We start from the raw sequence: 22,473 nt of genomic DNA, 5'->3' as shown, positions 1-22,473 counted from the left end.
AGAATAACTGTATGCTCTCCATAGTTGACCCCAAAATAACAAAGGAGGCTCTAAAAGATGATGATTGGGTAAAAGCCATGGAAGAAAAAGTGGAGAAAATTGAGAAAAATGAAACATGGACCCTAGTGTCCAGACTGGAAAACAAAAATGTGATAGGCACTAAATGGGTGTTCAAAAACAAAATGGATGAAACCGGTAAAGTGATAAGAAACAAGGCAAGATTAGTCTACAAGGGCTATTCTCAGGAAGAAGGTTTGGACTATGGAGAAACCTTCGCATCAGTGGTTAGGCTAGAAGGGGTCAGAATTATGCTAGCCTATGGTGCTTACAAAAATTTTAAAGTTTATCAAATGGATGTCAAATCAGAATTCTTAAATGGTGTGTTAGAGGAGGAAGTATACATAGAGAAACCAGAAGGGTTTTCATTTGAATATGGAAGAAATATGGTATGCAAGATGCAGAAGGCTCTATATGGGCTAAAACAAGCACCAAGAGCTTGGTATGAGAGGCTACACTCATATCTACTAAGCATAGGGTTCAAAAGAACCAGTGATAATAGCAACCTATATCTGAAGAGTGGAGCTAAAAGAAAACATCTAATTGCTGATATCTTTATAGATGACATCATCTTTGGAGGAGATGATGAGATGAGAAGAAGTTTTGTAGAATAAATGAAGCAATAATTTGAGATGTCCATGATTGGCGAGATAAAAAAATTTATTGTCCTGCAAGTCTCACAACTAAAGAATGACATCTTCATCAGTCAGACTAACTACATAAGGGAAATTCTAAAAACTTTTGGAATGGAAGATTGTAAACCTATTGGAACTCCAATGGTTATAGGTTGCAAGCTCTCTAAATATGATGAGGCTGAATAAGTGAATGAGACACTTTACCGGTCCATGATTGGTAAGTTACAGTATGCAGTATATAGTAGACCAAACATAGCACAAGTTGTTGGCTTGGTTGTCATATTTTCTGCAAATTCGAAAGAGACTCACATGGTAGCAGTCAAGAGAATATTTAGATACCTCAAGGGGACTGATGAGTATGGTTTATGGTATCCACATAAGGGAGACTTCACCTTAAGTGTCTTCACTGATTTAGATTGGGCAGGGAACATTGATGACAGAAAGAGCACTAGTGGAGGTGCATTCTTTCTTGGAGATAGGATTGTATCTTGGACAAGCAAGAAAAAAAATTTCATATCTCAATCCATAGCCGAGGCTGAGTATGTAGTTGCTGCAATCAACTACACACAGATAGTTTGGATCAAGCAATTGTTGGAAGGTAATTGGACTGGTGGTGATTCATTGTGGGGCTATCCCACATTAATGGTTCCCACCTTTGCCAACGAAGGAAATTGGCAAAAGTGGAGAATTATGTTTCAGGGTGGTTCGAACAAAGTGGGGTGGTTCGAGTGAGCCCCCCCTCCGAATTTGACCGAACCCGCCATCGAACGCAGGTTTGATCGAATCCCAGGTGGGTATGGGGGTTCATTCGAACCCCTTAAAAGTTAATATTTTAAGGGGTTCAATCTAGCCCCTTAAAAATTAATATTTTAAGGGGTTCAATCTAAACCCCCCCCCCTTCGCTTGAACCTTATTTACAAGGTTTTTTTAAAACTTCTATAAATTTTGAAAACAACAGTTAAACAATCATTTTCCAACTTGTTTTTTTCTATCCAGTGGGGGTTAGAGCGAACCTGACATCAACATCATGTCACCATGCCCTATCTGTAGTAGCCAGCACGTCTCACATTTCAGCTTTCGACCTACATTATTTCAAGTGCACAAAATAACCCTTTTTTTTGTTTAATAATGTCTTTTTTTATTAAATTTATTCATAAAATTAATAAATAATTTGTTTGTTAATTTATTTTTTAATTAAATAATTGTATATATTTTTTTCAGCATTTTAGAAAAAGGTTTGATAATTTAATGTTTTGATTGAAATTTGTCAATTTGTTTTTAAAATTACATAACTGTATATGTATTTTTTTTTCAACTTTTTAAAAAAATGTTATGAAAAACTTAGAAAACTAAGGTAGTAAATTAGAACTTAGAAAAATATTAGCAAAAAAAGAAAATTAGAAAAATGTTACAAATCTAAATATAATAAATTAAAATGTTAGAAAAATTAATAAATTTTAATTTAAAAAAACATTAGAAAATTTAGATAACAAATTTAAACAAATTAGACAAAATAAATCCTCTACAATGTGACCCCTTTTCACATCCTATTACATACACAACATGACCCCTTACGACCCCTTAAGACCACATATGCCCCTAAAGACACTATACGTTCCCTTAGGACCATAGAGGATCGCATAGTGGACCCTAAGGGGTCACACATGGTCCTAAGGGGTCATGCCTGTGTTAACACATGTGTGACCTGTTAGGACCGCATGTGACCCCTTATAAAATCCTAGTGTGTACGACATACTCCTTAATGCATTACATAGTGTCCTAACAGGTCATATGTGGTCCTAAGGGGTCACGCACATGTGTGACCCCTTAGGACCACATATGACCCTTTATAACATCCTAGTGTACATACAACATTCCCCTTAGGATCACATAGTGTCCTAAGGGGTCATATATATTCCTAAGGGGTCACACATGTGTTCTAATACATGTGTTACCCCTTAGAACCGCATATGACCCCTTATAAAATCCTAGTGTAAACAACATACCCCTTAGTCCATCACATAGTGTCCTAAGGGGTCATATGTGGTCCTAAAGGGTCATGCATGCGCTAACACATTTGTGACCCCTTAGGACCACATATGACCCCTTATAACATCCTATTGTACATACGACATTCCCCTTAGGATCACATATATGTGGTCCTAAGGGGTCATGCATCTGTTCTAACACATGTGTGACCCCTTAGAACCGCATATGACCCCTTCGTCCATCACATAGTGTCCTAAAGGGTCACATGTGGTCCTAAGGGGTCACGTATGCATTAACAAATGTGTGACCCCTTATAACATCCTAGTGTACATATGACACTCCCCTTAGGATCATATAGTGTCCTAAGGGCTCATATGTGGTCCTAAGGGGTCACACATGTGTTATAACAAATTTGTGACCCCTTAGAACCACATATGACCCCTTATTAAATCCTAGTGTGAATGACATACCCCTTAGTCCATCACATAGTGTCCTAAGGGGTCATATTATACATACAACGTTCCCCTTAGGATTACATATATGTGGTCCTAAGAGGTTGTGCATGTGTTCTAACACATGCGTGACCCCTTAGAACCGCATATGACCTCTTAGAACCGCATATGACCCCTTAGTGATGAATACTAAGAGGGGGGGGGGTGAATTAGTATACCGAAAAACACTACACTTAAACACTTAAACAGTCTAAAGATAAACCGATAAAATAGTTTAACAGAAAGACCGGTTATCACACATGCAAACCAAAATGCAAATAAAGCATTCACCCACAAAAGCAATACAACCACAACACAAGATATTTGACGTGAAAACTCAAATGGGAAAAACTATGGTGAGATGGAACTCACAAGTCACTATCTGCAGAATAGAAACCAGACTGGTTAAGGTCTTACAATGTTCTTCACCAGAACAGATCCTATTAGGAATCTCAATCTCTGTTAGGAAATAAGTCCGATCAAGGACTACCTTGCTAGAGGATTTTTGATTCATAGAGGTGAACCACCTTGTTAGAGGATTTTATAAAAGGCTTTTGGGCCTACCTGGTTAAGGGCTACAGACTTGTCAAAGATGTGAGTAATCAACAAGTGTTTGATCTATCTAATAGCACAGACTGCTCGGTTAGATCCTTGATAGCTCATTTTTAATGCACTCCTGCATTACTTCAGTCTTCTACACATTCATATTATTTTCAACTCCTCAACCACCTTAAACCCTAGCAACAACATAAACCCTTTTAGCAACAACCTAAAACCCTAGACATGATGTCCTTTTAAAGGAATCTGATTTCATGTCTGTCCAATAGGATTACATTTCAATTTCCTAGGTTCAATGAATCTATACATACTCAGTAAGATGACACAAGAAGCATCGCCAGTGTGTTGGCACCATCAAACAATCAGTGGATTGGTAACTCATCACAGAGTATTACTAGTTCATACAAAAAGCTAGCTGCTAGTTTGACAAAAATGAAGACTGGTAGAAATGTGTTATGCCACTTTAATCCCTCATACCGCTTGAGGTCAACATGCCACTTTAGACCGGTAAACACATTCTACAAAACATCAATAGTCTAATGACTATAATACAACATACCTACAACATACCAGTTGGAGCAAATACCGGTTGTGCTCTAACTCATACATATAAAGAGGATCTTAATGCAAGTGCGTGTCCATCAATGACAATCACAGCATAAACATCAAAAATGCCAACAATCTCCCCCTTTGGCATTGATGGCAACACTTAGGAAAATAAAATTTTGACATCGAAGTGTTTTACAACAAAATCATGCCATTAGCAAAATTGCTCCCCCTAAGAATATACACTATCCCTTAATCAATACAATGTATAGAAATTTTGCATATAGAGCATAAACATTGAGATATCAGAGCATATAGCATATATCAAAGCATATAGCAAAATTTTAAGTACTAGATACTTCTCCCCTATACTTCTCCAAAATAGAATACTTCTCCCCCTTTGCCAACAATGACAAAGTACCGCTAAACAACCATGTTTCCATTTGATATATAAAAATAATAAAAGTTTATGACAATAAGGAATAGTACTTGTCAAAAATAGATTTATAGTCCTACAAGAATTGCTTCATTGATAGAGACCAGGACTCAAGTAGGGAGGTGGCCACTTCTTTCTATGTTTGCATCTAGGAGACCTGTTCTTCCATGGCATCAATTGTACTCATCTCCTATGTAACTATCAAGGCATCCAGGTTCAGATAACACTTCTGAAGAATTTACAGATGTGGAAGTAAAACTAGTTGAAGCTCCTGCAAATCTCTAGACTGTGTGTTGATCTCTTGCTCCATTTTCATTGACTGGATATGAAACTGGTGAATGGTTTGCCCATAAGTTGTGAAGGAATCATAAGGTGGCTTGAATGTGCTCAAGTAAGACTATAAGTCTGTTTGAAGCTTTTGCTTTTGAGCTTGCACATCAGCATAGAACAGATGGGGTTGACAGATTTTGCTAAGTAGCAGATTTCCCTCATCCAAAGCGTCCCTTATATCCTTTTGGTCTTTCTGCAATTCAGACCAGAGCTCATTCAACTTCTTTACTAGAGAAATGTTAAGAGCTTTTTGATGCTCTTTCTTGACATTTTCCTCAGCTACTTCTTCCAGGCTCTGCACCTGATCATCCACTACTGTACATAGGAGCTTTAGTCTAGCTAATGATGAATCGGTGTTTGGAAGATTTGTACTTGGTATCAAACTGGTAAGTGTGTCCACAACCGCTTGAATTATATCCTACTCCTTCTTCCTTCGAATGATTTGAAGGCACTCTTGAGAAACCTTGATGCTCTGCATTAGCTCTAATTCACTTGCAGACTGGAGATCTATAGGATTGGAGAGGTCAGCCAATTTGGCTTGATTCCCGATTGCCTTCGGAGTCTCCATTTGGGTGCTCTTTGTCACTTCTCCTGCCTTGTCCTCTTCCGCTTTCTTCTTCTCCACTTCTCTCCTCTTCTCTACTTCCTTGTCCTCCTCAGCCTTTTTCTTTTCTGCTTCCTTCTTCTTCTCTTGTTCCTTATCTTCTTTTTCCTTCTTCTTCCTCTCTGCTTCCTTATTTTTCTCCTGTTCCTTATCCTCCTCTTCTTTCTTTTTCTTTTCATCTTCTTGCTTCTTTTTCTCCTCTTCATTCTTCTTCTACTTCTCCTCTTCATCTTTTTTCCTCTACTCTGCCTCTTCCTTTGCCACTTCCTGTCTGTCCTCGGCTTTCTTCTCCTGTTCAGCCTGTTGCTCTTGTCTTGTTGCCTTAGATGGTATTTCCTAAGTAACATCTTCTTCATCCAGGGCATCGACATCAATAGTGTCGACTGGTTCATCAACCAAATTTCCTTCATCATCAAATGCTTCATCCGGTTTGGATATAACCGATTCTTTCTCAGCTTGCCAGTTGGCTTCAGCCAATTGATGCATCTTTGGAGCATCTAGAGCATGAGTGTGTGTATCCTTGAGCACTTCCTTACCTTTTCCTTCTAGTAACAGGAGTCTTCTTCTTCTCATGAAGAAAAGACCTTTGTATTTGTTCATTACATCGAATAGTTCCGAATTTGGTACATCAGGAAAGTGTTCAGTAAAAACTTTCTCTCATTTCCTATTCCTGCTCTATAGCAATGTGCCATTTATTGTCTAAGGACTTATACAAAGAATCCAGTGTTTCAGATCTAATTTCTGAAGGGGACCGGTCATTAATACATAAATATTGAATTATTTCTTTTTCCACCGCCTCCTTTTCATCATCATTAAAGTCATCAAAATAATCAATTAAATCATTCAATACTTTTCTCCTAATGTTTTTTATAGTGCTTTGACAATGTGTCAAAGGTTTGTAGGAGGAGATATCTATATTTATTGGTGCTAAAGATGTTGGTTCATTCTTTGTCTTCTTTCTTGTCTGTCTTGCCTTCTTGGGCTGCTCCTCAGACACAGTTTCTTCTAAGTCTGGAGAGTTTCTTTTGTCTTCCTTTTCCTCTCAAAGACTTTAGCTAGTGCTGCTTCTGGTTTCTTTTTGGCTGGTGACCGCTTGGTCACTTTTGGAGTTGCATTAGTAACCGGTGCTGATGATGCAGGCACTACCTTTGCCTTCTTCACTGCTAGTGGTTCCTCAGCCAGTGCTATCCTCTCTAGGTAGGTGTCAATTCTCTTTGCCTTAGGATCAAGTAATGAGGCAATAAGGGTAGAGGCATACCCTTCCAGCATGTCATACATCACCTCATATCCCATTGGCTCCACTTCTTCCATTCTAGGCTCAACAACCTCCATTATGCATTTGTCCACCTGGATGGTGAAACAGATGTCATCTTCATATTTCTTGATGATATCACCTGAGATTCTCATCCTTTGGCTCATTTTTCATTTGAACTCACCAAAATACTTGTTCAGAACTTCAGGATAACCGGTTCCCAATGCTTACAAACTTTCCTTTATCTGTTTGGTAACCGGTTGGTCCGCAAACCACTGAATGTCTCCCACTCCAGGGAAGTATCCTTGAAAGTAAAAGAACAACCCTACTAGTAGTTGTCCAAACTTGAACCTTAGTGCATTATCTTGTTTGATTGATTTTAGGTTCAATAGGAGTTGCCTTTGCATACCGGTGCATAGGTCAAATGATGCATCCTCCTTTATCATCCGGTAAGCAGCATTTACCGCTGCAGCAGATACCAAGTTAATCCTGCTGGCTGAGAATGTCCGGTATCCAATCACCATACACGCATACTTCACTAGATCATCCTTGATTGAATTGATTGTCATGCCACGTGAGTCACTTACTAAACCGGTGAGCTTGGACATTTCAATTTTGCTAGCAGTCCTTAGGGCTCGTACTTCCCTTGTATTGCAAAAACTGGTGATTGCATGAATTGCATGCGGCGTGATATCATGCGTCCTCTCCAAGTACATTTTGTCACCATGGACTTTACTCAAAATGATCCTTATATGATCCTCTGTAAAGTCTTTCAGGAAGTATACAACATTATGGAGTTTCTTCTTCTCCAAGATACTATACTCCGGTTTGATTTTCTTATCCTTTCCACAAAACAGACCTAGTTAGGAGTGGATGGCCAGATACCCTAGGTCTTCAATTTTGTAATCTATGTAGTCAGAAATTCCCTCTTCTACTATCACTCTAGCTGAAACTTGTGATAGGGCATTATACTTTGACTTCCATTGAATAAAACTTTCAGACTCAATAGATGCACTAGAACTGGTATGAGATGCGGAAGCCATTGTAGAAATTTTAAGAACTCAAGAAATACCTTTTAAAACACGTGAATTTAGGGCTTTCCGATTCTCCTTCACTCCTCACTTTGTCGGTAGCTGAATCACTGCTTTGTGTTCTCCACTTGACCGTTTTCTATTTGAATTTAAATCTCCTTCACGGTTTCTCAATTTCTCCAAATCTCTGCTCAAATTGCCTTTTCGTCACTCTTCTCTTTGAAAAAATTTTCTTCACTTGAAAACTGATAGTGAGAAATGATTTCAAAAATTCTTTTAAACATAGTCCTCACCTACCGTCATTAATGCTCCTCCATTAGGGCATAAACCCTAATTTACCTTTTTACCATTTTCGATCTTCTACCAAGTGACAGGTATCATATACCGTTTAAGGTCTTTTGCTGGTATAAATTGGGGGTTTGAAAACATTTTTCCGTTTTCTCCCCCTAAGCCTTTTGAAGCTTAGTTTGCCAGTTTTGATATTTCCACACTAGGTTCAGAAACTGGTTCCTCTTCCTACATTACTTGTTTCCTCTTCTAGGTTTTGTTCATGTCCACTTGAACTGTTTCAACATCAATTCCTCCTTCCTGAGTGACCGGTATATCATCAAATATACTCTTTCTGCTTCTGCAGAATCTTGCAATGTGACCCGGTTTGTTGTAGTGATAGCAAACCAATCCAGGTGCTCTCTAAGGTCCATTGTTCATGTTTCCATTCTTCCTTCTGCATATTGCAGCAGTGTGACCATGACCATGACAGATCATACAATTTTCTCTCCATCTGGTTGTCGCTTGATAGTCATCGCTTCTTGGCTAATGATTGAAGATATTAAACCGGTTGTGATTCCGGTTAACAAAAGGTTCAGGACCAACTCCTTGGGTCCTCTGAGGATATCTTCCAGTGTCATTCATGACAGACCTGCATTCAAATGCTTTATACCCATACTTATTGCATGCATAACAATGATCACTGAACTTATTGGATCTAGGTACATTATTAATAAAGTAAGGAAAATTATTGTAGGCTTTGCTCCTACATACATTGGTAGTGTGTCCTTCTTTAAGATAGTTAAAGCAAACAGGTTTGAATTTTTGCTTACCTTTTCCTTTGAATGTCGGTTGCTTCTTTGATGCTTCAGCATTTGTTCCTGAGGATTCTCCTTCCTCATGTCCAGAGAAACCAAGTCCATTGGTATTCTTTACCGGTCTAGCTGACTCAAGCTTTTGCTCTAGCTTGATAGTACTTTTGCTGAACTTAGCAAGTATTTCCTTTGACTCAGAGAGTTCTTTGGAAATAGCAGCATTTGTTTCCAACAGGTTTTCATTCTCAGAGATGGCAGTGTTCAGTTCTCCTTGCATGTCTTCCTTTTCCACCTTGCTTGCATGGAGTTGAGCATTTAGGGCACTCATCTCTTGTTTCAACTTGGAGATCTCAAAATCTCTTTCTTTCACTAGGTCTTCAGCTTTTCTCCGGTTCTCAAGCTCTTGACACATCCGAATAGTCAGTCCTTCCAACTCCTTTCTTAGGTTGGAGTTTGATTCATTCAACTTATTTACTTCTACAATTAGGGCTTCCATGTCTGCTTCATCTGCAGAACTATTTTCAGATAGCTCCATCAGCTTTTTTGCATGTTCTCTCCTTTTTTCTTGAGATGCCTTGTACTTGACCATAAGCTCATCATAGGCTTGCTCAGACTGAGTGAGCTATAGAGTAAGTTCCCTCAAGGTGTATTCCCCCATATCTCTTTACAAGTGGTTAAAATTATAGAAAGGTAGGCTCTGATACCAATTGATGAATACTAAGAGGGGGGGGTGAATTAGTATACCGAAAAACACTGCACTTAAACACTTAAACAGTCTAAAGATAGCCTGGTAAAACAGTTTAACAGACAGACCGGTTATCACACATGCAAACCAAAATGCAAATAAAGAATTCACCCACAAAAGCAATACAACCATAACACAAGATATTTGATGTGGAAACCCAAATGGGAAAAACCATGGTGAGATGGAACTCACAAGTCACTATCTAAAGAATAGAAACCAGACCGGTTAAGGTCTTACAATGTTCTTCACTAGAACAGATCCTATTAGGAATCTCAATCTCTGTTAGGAGATAAGTCCGATCAAGGACTACCTTGCTAGAGGATTTTAGATTCATAGAGGTGAACCACCTCGTTAGAGGATTTTACAAAAGGCTTTTAGGCCTACCCGGTTAAGGGCTACAGACTTGTCAAGGATGTGAGTAATCAACAAGTGTTTGATCTATCTAATAGCACAGATTGCTCGGTTAGATCCTTGATAGCTTGTTCTTAATGCACTCCTGCATTACTTCAATCTTCTACACATTCATATTCTTTTCAACTTCTCAACCACCTTAAACCCTAGCAACAACATAAACCCTTTCAGCAACAACCTAAAACCCTAGACATGATGTGCTTTTAAAGGAATCTAATTTCATGTCGATCCAATAGGATTACATTTCAATTTCCTAGGTTCAATGAATCTAGACATAGTCAGTAACACGACACAAGAAGCACCGCCAGTGTGTCGGCACCGTCAAACAATCGGTGGATTGGTAACTCATCACAAAATGTCAGTTGGTAACTCATCATAGAGTATTACCGGTTCATACAAAAAGCCGGTTGCCGGTTTGACAAAAATGAAGAATGGTATAAATGTGTTATGCCGCTTTAATCCCTCGTACCGCTTGAGGTCGACATGTCACTTTAGACCGGTAAACACATTCTGCAAAACATCAATAGTCTATTGACTATAATACAACATACCTACAACATACGAGTTGGAACAAATACCGGTTGTGCTCTAACTCATACATATAAAGAGGGTCTTAATGCAAGTGTGTGTCCATCAATGACAATCACAACATAAACATAAAAAATGCCAACACTTAGTCCATCTCATAGTGTCCTAAGGGGTCATATGTGGTCCTAAGGGGTCACACATGCGTTAACACATGTGTGACCCCTTATAACATCCTCGTGTACATATGACATTCCCCTTAGGATCACATAGTGTCCTAAGGGGTCATATGTGCTCCTAAGGGGTCACACATATGTGACCCCTTAGAAGCACATATGACCCTTTATAAAATCCTACTGTGAACGACATACCCCTTAGTCCATCACATAGTGTCCTAAGGGGTCATATGTGGTCCTAAGAGGTCATATGCAATTCTAAGGGGTCACGCATGTGTTCTAAGGACCACATATATGTGATCCTAAGTGGAATGTCATATGTACACTAGGATGTTATAAGGGGTCATATGTGGTCCTAAAGGGAATGTCATATGTACACTAGGATGTTATAAGGGGTCATATGTGGTGCTAAGGGGTCACGCATGTACCCCTTAGGACCACATGTGACCCCTTATAACATCCTAGTGTACATATGACATTCCCCTTAGGACCACATATGACCCCTTATAACATCCTAGTGTACATATGACATTCATGCTAGGATTTTATAAGGGGTCATGTGTGGTCCTAAGGGGTCACACATGTGTTATAACACATGTGTGACCCCTTAGGACCACACATGACCCCTTATAAAATCCTAGCATGAATGACATACCCCTTAGTCCATCACATAGTGTCCTAAGGGTTCATATGTGGTCCTAAGGGGTCACACATGACATGCATAACCCCTTAGGACTACATATGACCCCTTATAACATCCAAGTGTACATATGACATTCCCCTTAGGATCACATAGTGTTCTAAGGGGTCATATGTGGTCCTAAGGGGTCACGCATGTGTTCTAACACATGTGTGACCCCTTAGAACCGCATATGACCCCTTAGTCCATCACATAGTGTCCTAAAGGGTCATATGTGGTCCTAAGGGGTCACACATGCATTAACACATGTGTGACCCCTGAGGACCACATATGACCCCTTATAACATCCTAGTGTACACATATGACATTCCCCTTAGGATCACATAGTGTCCTAAGGGGTCATATGTGGTCCTAAGGGGTCATGCATGCGTCAACACATGCGTGACCCCTTTGGACCACATATGACCCCTTATAACATGCTAGTGTACATATGACATTCCCCTTAGGATCACATATTACAAATTTAATAATTTAATAATCATATGCCCATTACAAAAATACAATGACCTCTATTTTTTGAGATATGGAGTTCAATAAAAAACAATGTCAAAAAATTTAGAGAAATTATAATCCATTTTGTAGATCAATTCCCATGTTTTAGTTTCAAACAAAAAAATTAATTTTGATATACACACAAATATTTATACGTTTCAATAAAATATAGAACTAATTTTTTTTGTTATTGACTTATAAAAATTATATATATCATGTTCTTGAATTTTGTATGTATTCAAGATTTAAATATATATATCTCTATATCTCTCTAAAATATATGTTATCTCTCTCTCTCTCTCTAAAATAATTGAATTTTTGATGTAAATTCAAAGATTTAAATTTTTTATTATATATATATATCATGAAAATGATCTCTCTCTCTCTCTCTCTACAATTATTTATACATTACAATAAAATATAGGTCTAATTTTTTTTGTTATTGACATAAAAAATGTATATATATCATGTTCTTGAATTTTTTATGTATTCAAATATTTAATTTTTTTATTATACATTAAATATTTAATATATATCTCAAATATATGTTATATATATATATATATATATATATATATATCTCTGTAATTTAACTGATTTTAATTTTTAATGTTTTAAATTGAATGCACTTCATGTGTGTGTGTGCTTACGTATTTATTTTAACTTTATGAAATACCTAGATAGATGGCATCCCAGGATATACCTGCATAGGCTCCTGATCAGGATCCGCCTGCACAGGCTCCTGATCAGGAGCCACACATTGATGATATAGATCCTCCACACCAGGATCCCTCGTTGCCCGAAATTGCTACGATTTTCCAGTATAGTGATCATGAGCTGCATAGGTTGAGGGTCATATTAGATGACCCCCATACTGATGGCGTGTACAAGAGTACATGCACATCCATTTTTGATAGTTTGTAGACATTGAGGGACCGCTTAGTTTCTCACACCTCATTCTCACATGAGGTTATAGAGGATATTTATAGACAATTGAGGAGTGAGGTGAGGGGTCCTGATTCTTTTGCTGATGTGGTGAGGGTGGTCTCAAAGGAGACCATCAAGGAGAGATGCTTTCCACATTATCAGGAGAAGAGTAAGGTGAGAGGACATCAGCTCACGAGATGTATTGACCCACAGGTTTCATCATTGATTTACCCATGCTTCTTAGCTGCCCATGGTCGTTATACTAATAACAACCAGATACAATTATACTTTGCACAACAAGTATTTGTTGAGGTTCATTTTCAGATGAAACCAAACTACCTTGATATTCCAGCATATTATGGACAGGAGAGGGGCAGGATTGCTAATAGAGATGCATATCGTAGGTGTGATAGAGCTCCACCTAGACATAGGGACCTTGTTGGCCAGAGATTTCGTGCAATAGTCCTAGCCCTGGCCCCCATAGTGGATCATGTTGTGATTGGTTCTCAGAGAGAAGCAATTGATAGGATTGGACAGATTGCATCAACAGTAGGCACCATATCATCTAACAGGCTGGGCAGATATATGATGAGCCGACAACATTCAAGATCATCCACAAATCATGCATCTTCTAGTCACGGGGTGGCTTCAGATTCAGATGATCAGTATATTACTGCTGTCATCCCCTCCCTAGATGAGGTAAGAGCTATAGTCAGAGGTAGTAGACATGTACAGATCACTCTGTTGCTGTAGAGGAGGAGATATGAACTGATCAGGTCCATATCATAGATGAGGGCTTGGATTCATTTGAGGAGAAGCTATGAGGTTTGAGCCATACTGGGTTTATGGATATGCTACTATAGTTAGATACTTCATCCACGATGCCTAGTCATCTAGTTAGCCCCTTACACTCCTCAGTCATACGTACAGCTAGAGAGAGATATGCAGGCATGAGTGATGTGGTTTCTATGATCATAGGACATGATCAGACTATATAGCCTACTCCTAATACACAGGTATGTACATACATGTGCATTTAAATTTTTACAAGACATGTATACATGTTGTAATGTACAATAAATCTATATATAGATCATTTAATAAATAATATAGTTCTAAGTTAATTTGTATCATTTAAAATGATCCTGGACTAATCATTAAATACATACATACATACATACATACATACATACATACATACATACATATATATATATATATACATATATATATACATATGTATATATACATATGTATATACATATATATACATATACATATGTATATATATGTATATACATATGTATATATATACATATGTATATGTATATATACATATGTATATGTATATATACATATGTATATGTATATATATATATATATATATATATATATATGTATGTATAACAGTTAGCTCATGTCACTCCTAGCTTGAGATCTAAGCATGTGTGTAGGAGAGATTCTTTCGATGCTGTTAGTGGACAAGTTAGTTATGGTTTTTTGTATATATGTACATGTATGTATGTGCGTTACAATTTATATTTTAATTTTAATTTAACTCTAGTCGGATTTGATGTACATGTGTCTAGAGAGATCTATATTTAATATTTAAATAAATTCTACTTTTGCAGGGGTCTAGTGGACATCCAGACTCTCACCGAGACTCTCCCTCAGATGGTCACTCTGTTCATGGCTGACATGATGCATGTTGATCTGTTGGACTTTATAGCTCATTTGTTTATCTTTTTATAGACTTTCATATTATATATATTCATGCATGTATGAAGTTTAGACTAGATTATACTTTATATAGTTTGTGTTTGATCAGATTATATATTTCATGCATGTATGAAGTTTAGACTAGATTATACTTTATACAATTTATGTTTGATTAGATTATATATTTCATGCACACATGTACATGTTAGATTATATGTACTTTATATAGTTTATGTTCGATGGACTAGATTATATATATCATGTGCATGTATGGTTAGATTATACTTTATATATACATGTATAGTTTGTGCATTTGATCCGGGATTAAATATATCACATCATTTGTATTCAGATAATTATATATATGATTGAATTCACATGTTCTCTAAAACTTTCAAATTTATATATATTTGTGACTGAATTTACATTTACATGTAGATAGATTAAAAAAAGATTGATATTTTTATAATTTAAATTTAAATTTTAAATTTTACTACATGTAACATGTATACAGTAGATATGCATTAATTTAAAAGAATATGTTCAAACAAAAGAGTATATCCACTCCACTGTGCAAGCCATGAACAATATAAAAATCACACTTGTTAATTAATATCAAATGAACAAACTAAACTTAATACCATGTACTAAATAGTTCACATGGTATGTACTTCTAAGTATGCATACAAGTTAAATAGTTCACAACACATCACTTAGTGGTTCAGACTGCTCTTCAATTATTACACATGTATGTCCTAATTTGATATATCAATTTTACACATGTACATTCTAATTTAAATATGCATTTTTAATTAAATTTATGTGCATGTGCATCTTTAATTAAATAAATACACATCTCCTAATTTACTTTACATGCATGCTTTAAAATAATTTTAACAACTTACAAATTACATGCATTTAGAATTAGATATCTACTATATACATCCTAATCAACTGCATACATCGTTCGCCTTAACACATTTTCAACTCATCCACGTGTCCCAATTTAATTTACATACATGCACGTAAGTATTATTTAACATACATACAAATTAACTTCATACATCCTAATTTGATATAATTAAAAATTTCATGTATTTAAACTTAAAAAATATATGGTCCACACAAGCCATATATATATATCCAAGTTTCAAAACAAGTTAAGTTCTAATATATCAAGTATTAATTCAATTCATGGGTTGAACCACATGTACTTTAGAAATACCAAATAGTTCATACCACATCAAGTGGTTCAGAACGCTCTTCAATAACACTTAATATTTTGTCATGATCTTCACTATCTAGTCTCCACTTTTGGGACTGCCCACGACGTGGAACTGTTTGAAATATGTCCCTTGCACTACAACTAAGCCTGCATGTACATGTATATAAGAAACGTGAGAAATTAAAAATTTGCATGTAAGTGATTTGTACATACAAGTGAATCAGTTCAAACCTATGGGAAATGACATTCCATCGCTCATTTCAGATTTTGTTAACTTTTTTCTCTCTTTTGTGAAACGCAATAAATAATAACTAACACCTTCTATATTTCCATCTTCTGCTATGACTGCAAAAATATCTCCTACAATTTGAAACAAGTTAAATAAATTTTAAACATCATTTTTAAGGAAATATTTACATGTACACAACATTTTTTAAGGAAATATATATATACTTTAAATATAATCACCAGAAATCAAAGGAATGTCTTCAAAGATTTCATCCTCATTTGAATCCTCGTATGTGTCAGAAACATCTAGTGGCACCAATTTCCATTCACTAACATATCCAAGCTCTTGGTTCTTGAAATCAACATAGTTTTCCAAAATGAAATTAGAACAAAAACATGAATAATCCCTAGTGTATAATGTCCATGGGTGATTATCTGTACTCATGACACAATGCAAAGATCTTGTCCTCTCCACACACTTGCATCCATGCATTGATCTTCTATCCACATCTGCAAAATGTACATGTGTACACGAACATACATGTAGATCAAGTTGTTAAATTGAAACATTTGAATTAGGAACATTTTTTAAAAAATTAAAAAAATTTAAATAAAACACTAAAAGAGAACACGTACCGGTTATCTCCCAAAATACTCTATATGCAATGGGTTTGTATGTTCTCGATGATGATTCACCAGGATAATTAGGTTGCTCAAAGTGTTTCTTACACCATTCAACAATGTCATATGCATCGTCTATACGATCTCCTATGTAATTTATTTGATGATTTCTTAGAGCACGTTTGATACAAGCACCTGCACCATCATGTTCACCCTTTCCATGACCACTCTAAAAAAAAATCCAAAAATGTGGTATTTTATCATTTCGATGATATCTACATAGTGCATTAAATAGCCTCAAATATTTGAATTGTGCCACACATCCGTTAGACCAAACAAAATGTTTAACTATTTCTATGCCTCTCTCTTTCAAATATTCAAAAAACTTCTTCAAGCAATGTTGTACAAAAAGTGTGTCATACTCCTTATCATCACTGATATAGAAGTGGTACTCTTTCTTAATGACACGATTTTCAAATGTACTATCAACACCATCCAAATCCATCTGTGCATGTTGATAACACACATGCACCAAAATAGTGATTTGCTTTAAAAAGTAATACTTTGATTGAATCTCTTTTTGATGTGCAAAAGAGTAATATTATGCGAAGTCCACTATGGATAGAATAGTTCCAAGTGGGAAAGTGTCTCTTAATCTTTTATATTGTTCTGCTTGCCACTTGGAAAAAAAACAATGGCATATGTATGGTTTTATCAACTTATGAAAATTTTCCATAAATGTTCCAATATGTATTTCCTCTTCTACATAATCTAACCTTGTAGATTCCTTTCCAAATTTTGTTTCAAATTTTTTGTACTTGTAACTCTTGCAATTTACCATCTTCCTCATGTCAGTATCTTCATCTCTCAAAGGCAATTTAGCCAAGTCCCTGCATGTTCCACAAATTATTTTTATGCAATTTATTTGACCGATTACATTATCATTTGATTTATCACATAAGATGGATACTATGAATTGACTTGTTCATTTAGGAGGATCATTTTCATAACCATCCCTATCTTCTCTAATCTTTTGAAACACCTGATAGTACAAATCAAATTCGATGTGATAATGACAACAAGTTTCAAAAACTTTGTTTACCTTCACATAATATGGCCTTAACCGTTCAAACATGGTTTTTCCAATCTTTATATGTGGGTTTGTTTTAGTAAACAACACATAAAATTCATGTTTTGTTGTGTCTATCCAATGTTTTACATGGAGATCATAATGATCAGAACCAATCCTTTGCTTGATAACATCTCTACTATTTGATGAAGGACAAGTATTATCATTCCAAAAACTTGTCACACAGTTCCTAACAACATCTTCAATTATATCAGAATGAGGAGGTCTACACATAATTGCCCAATTCCCTTATGAGGTAGTATCAACCAAACTCTTTCTTCTTTTAACATATTTTGATATTGTCCTTCTACTAAAACCAAACTCAGATGATAGTGAAGAGATTTGTCTTTTCTGAGGAAATCTTTCATTTACTAAAATGTCAACATCACTCTTCTTGAAATGGTCTTATCTACTGTTTGACATTTTTTACAAATGTTCACCAAACCTTTCTTAACATTATCAACAATAGATTTTTGTAGATGAAAATTTTTCCTCTTTTGACTTGTTGTATCTATACCCAAGAATTTCAGTGGATCTATTAAGTCTTTACGAGTAAGTACAATTGATAACAATTGACCTTTTTCTAGTGTAGTATCAAGATTGTTGAAATGAGACATTATTTCTTTTGCACTTTTATTCATTGACCTCCTTTTAGTATGTCTAGGTTCTTCACTGAGACGTTTCAACTCATCCATATCCATTTCAAGTAAATGATCTAAATTTTTATAAGAAATATTTCTCTTCACATGTTTAGCTAGATCCACAATATGCTCATCCATACCAGTGGTAGGAGGTAAGGAGTCTGACCCCTCTCCTTCAACCTCCATTGGTTCAACTTGGACAAGCTCCTCCCTATGTTCATCAACTATACTATGTTCTTCAACAGGTTCGTTTTCCTTGACTCCCACTTCCTTCTTCTCGAGCCCATTCTGGCACGTAATTTAAGATGACAAAATATTTTTAATGCAATGAAATTCCAAGTTTAATTTGAAACCAAATTTTCAAGGTATTTAGTAAGATGTTTAAAATTTATGTCATAACAGGTGGACTATAATGTCATGTATTTAAGACCTATTATTGCATAATGGACCTCCAAATATTACATGTAATACATGGCCTAATATGATCTGCATAATATACCTGTCTTAAGGGGAATCTTGAGTATAATGTGAAATGTGTTTGCATGTGTGAAGTCATACAAATAGAACATATTATGACATAATAGGTTCTAAATTTATGTCACATTTAAGACCTATAATCATTGTAATAAGTCATAATATCACATAATAGGCCTTATTATTAATTAATAGACCATGTATGCAAACAAATTTCACATTAATATACTTGACTCCCCTTAAGACAAATATATTATGTGATATTAAAGGACCTATCACATGAAATTAAGTACATGTCTTAAATATGATATAAGTAGAACCTAAATAATGACATAATAGGTCTTATTAATTTTATGACTTAATACAAGACCACATATGAAAAAACATTTTACATTATACTTGACTCCCCTTAAGACCTAAATATTATGCAAATATTAGGACCTATTATCTATGTGATATTAGGACCTAAATTATGCAATAATAGGTCATTATTTTATCACATGTACATAATAGGCTCTAATATATCATAAATATAGACCTCTTAAGGCCTAGACTCAAGTATATGATGTGAAATGTTTAAATTGCATATGTGATCATGTTATTAAGTCACAATAAGACCTATTAAGTCATAATAGGATCTAAATTTTAAATTAAAACCATGATCTATTATAAATGGGCTTAATTATATAGGTGAAAAAGTTAATTACACAACAAGCAAGTTAATGGAATTTGAAATTTGCAAATACACATTATTTCAAATTAATTATGTGTTCCAATTAAAACAAGATTATTTTTAATCCTACTATTTTCAATTAATTTAATAAAAATAAAATCATTTAGAATTAATTAAGATAGAATTATTATATATTAAACTAATTTAATTAATATTTTTTAAATTAATTTTCATTAAAAATATTAGATAAAAAATATTTAACTAATTAATACTAACAAATAAACACTATTTTTTGTACATAATACATATAAAATTAAATACAAATAAAAATAAAAATAGATACTTGCATCATGATATCTTTGTCTTCTTTGTTCTCGATATCTTTGTTCTATTTTGGGTGAATAATTCCTTGAAGTCTTATTTTGCCTTGTCTTCTTGTTCCCCATCTTTTAAAAAAACCTTCAAATATCTTCAAATTATTGCCCTCAAAATAATTTTCAAATGTCTTCTTTCATCCAAAAATGCAAATTGTTTTAATCATTTGTGTGTTAAAAAATGAAAAAAATTATGTATATTTATACGACTCTACTTAAATGTACAAAAAAAAATTTAGTCGGCCAAGGTTCGAATGAACGCCGATAGTTAGAAAAGGTCAGGTTCGGTCAAACCGGTTGTTATGTAAATGTGTGCGTCATAATTTGGCATGTGGGTTCGAGCGAAGGGGGGTCCGATCGAACCCCTTATGGTTCAAGTGGATCCCCCATCACTCGAACCCATGTTCATTTGAACCCTCTTGTTAGAGGTTTCTCCCAAAAAATTTTAGAGTTCTAAGGAATTTTTGACTTCGGACCTCTGCTTCAAGGCACAAATAAAATAATCTTGATAACCCAAAAATATTAGATTGTAGTACTTGTCCAAGCTTTCCAACGAGTATAATTTTATTACATTGTGAATTTATTATGTTCTTGTTTTTCTTAATTTTATGGAATATTGGTTTTTCACTAAACATGAACTTCTCTGTTCAACGCATTGGGAAAAATAGGAAACTAATTCAAAAAAATTCTGAAAAATATCTATGCCCCAGGTATTGATGTCTTCTTTCTAACAAAAATAAATAAATTGAATTTTGATATATATAGAACAAGTTATGTGTTCAAACTTAAACCTATGTCTAAATTATGACTAGTCGGACTTCAAAACTTAATAAAATGAAAAATATTCAACATATCACTATCAAACCAACTGCAAGCCCTGGATATTGATGTTACAAACCAAAATTCAAAATAATTGAGTTTTTATCATTTATATAAAAAAAAGTTATGCATTTCAGCAGGCACATCACTCTTAAAAAATGTAGTTTGTTGTAAAAAACTACTTTTTGAGGGAGATGGAAAAAAAATTTAAAAAATACTTCAAAAAAATTTGAAAAAAAAATATATAGAATCTACAAACAAAATGCTACAAATCACTAATTTACATCATCTTCAAATTTTTAATAGTTTAAAAATTATAGTTCTCAGAAGTTGAAGAAAATGTTCATCTCAGTGTCAAAAGTGGCAAAAAAGTGGGAACCATTATTGTGAGTTCACCCTGTGACAACACCAGTGCCATTGACATATCCAAGAATCTAGTGATGCATTCCAAAACAAAGCATACAGCTATCAAATATCACTATCTAAGGGAACAAGTTCAAGAAAAGGAAGTGTTGTTGGAGTATATACCAACAAAAGAGCAAGTGGCTGACATCTTCACCAAGACACTACAACAGGACACCTTTGGTTATCTTAGAGGTAAGTTGGGGGTTCTGTCCCTACCTACAGTAAAGTAAGCAAAAAGGGCTCTATATAAATCTGGTATGATTTCAAATTTTTATTCTAAGACTAATTGATAAGTGTGGACTGCTCCAATTAGGGGGAGCACTCTTGTAAGTGTACTGAAATGGATCTTTGGCATTGTTGTCAAAGGGGGAGATATGATTATAGTATTTGAGCATTGGTAAGTAGTGATTGAGTTGAAGTTGTTGTATTAGAGTATTACCAGTGTTAGGGGGAGATATTCATTACTCTAGGAAGAATTAATGATCGGTACAAAAATGAAGGAAGAACATGCAGCTGATAAGACAAATTTTAAAGTGTTGCCATCAATGCCAAAGGGGGAGATTGTTGGCATTGACAAAACCAGTTAATCTAGAGAACCAGTATATGTGCTGAGATTTGTCATTGATGTCTAGCACTAACTGGTGGAGAGGTATCAATGGAAGTGGAGTATCTCAGTAGAAAAGTTGATGACATGTAAACACGTGTAAATAGCATTAGAAATAGATGACCAAAGTTCAATTAGCTCAAGGGAAGACAGACTAAGATAACCAGTCTGTCACTCAAGAAGATCAGTGTTGAGATCAAATCTTGCAGTTGGTCATTCTGATGATGATGAAGTCACAAAAGGTGACTTAGACAAGTAGGCTTGAGGTTGTATGTAGACCAGAACCTCATTGGCAAACATGGGAAGAGACTTGATGCTAGTACAACAAACCAGAAATCAAAGGATAAAAAGGTAATATAGAAGTGAAATGGTATACCGGTACACTGGTATGACAGAAGGAAGATAGGTGATCACCATAAGTCTCAGAGTAGTAATCGGTTATTTAGTTGTGGTCGCAAAAGGTGAGTTGGTGAGATTGTGTCTACGCCAAATCACAAGTTGGTAAGGTCAACTTCAGTTATCATGCAGTCAAGCCATGATTACATGTGGATTTTTTGGTTCACACTTAAATGAC

The sequence above is a fragment of the Cryptomeria japonica genome, chromosome 7, assembly GCF_030272615.1.
Source record: "Cryptomeria japonica chromosome 7, Sugi_1.0, whole genome shotgun sequence".
In the NCBI taxonomy this organism is placed as follows: domain Eukaryota; kingdom Viridiplantae; phylum Streptophyta; class Pinopsida; order Cupressales; family Cupressaceae; genus Cryptomeria; species Cryptomeria japonica.
The sequence above is the reverse complement of the archived record's forward strand: the minus strand, read 5'-3'. Positions refer to the sequence as shown.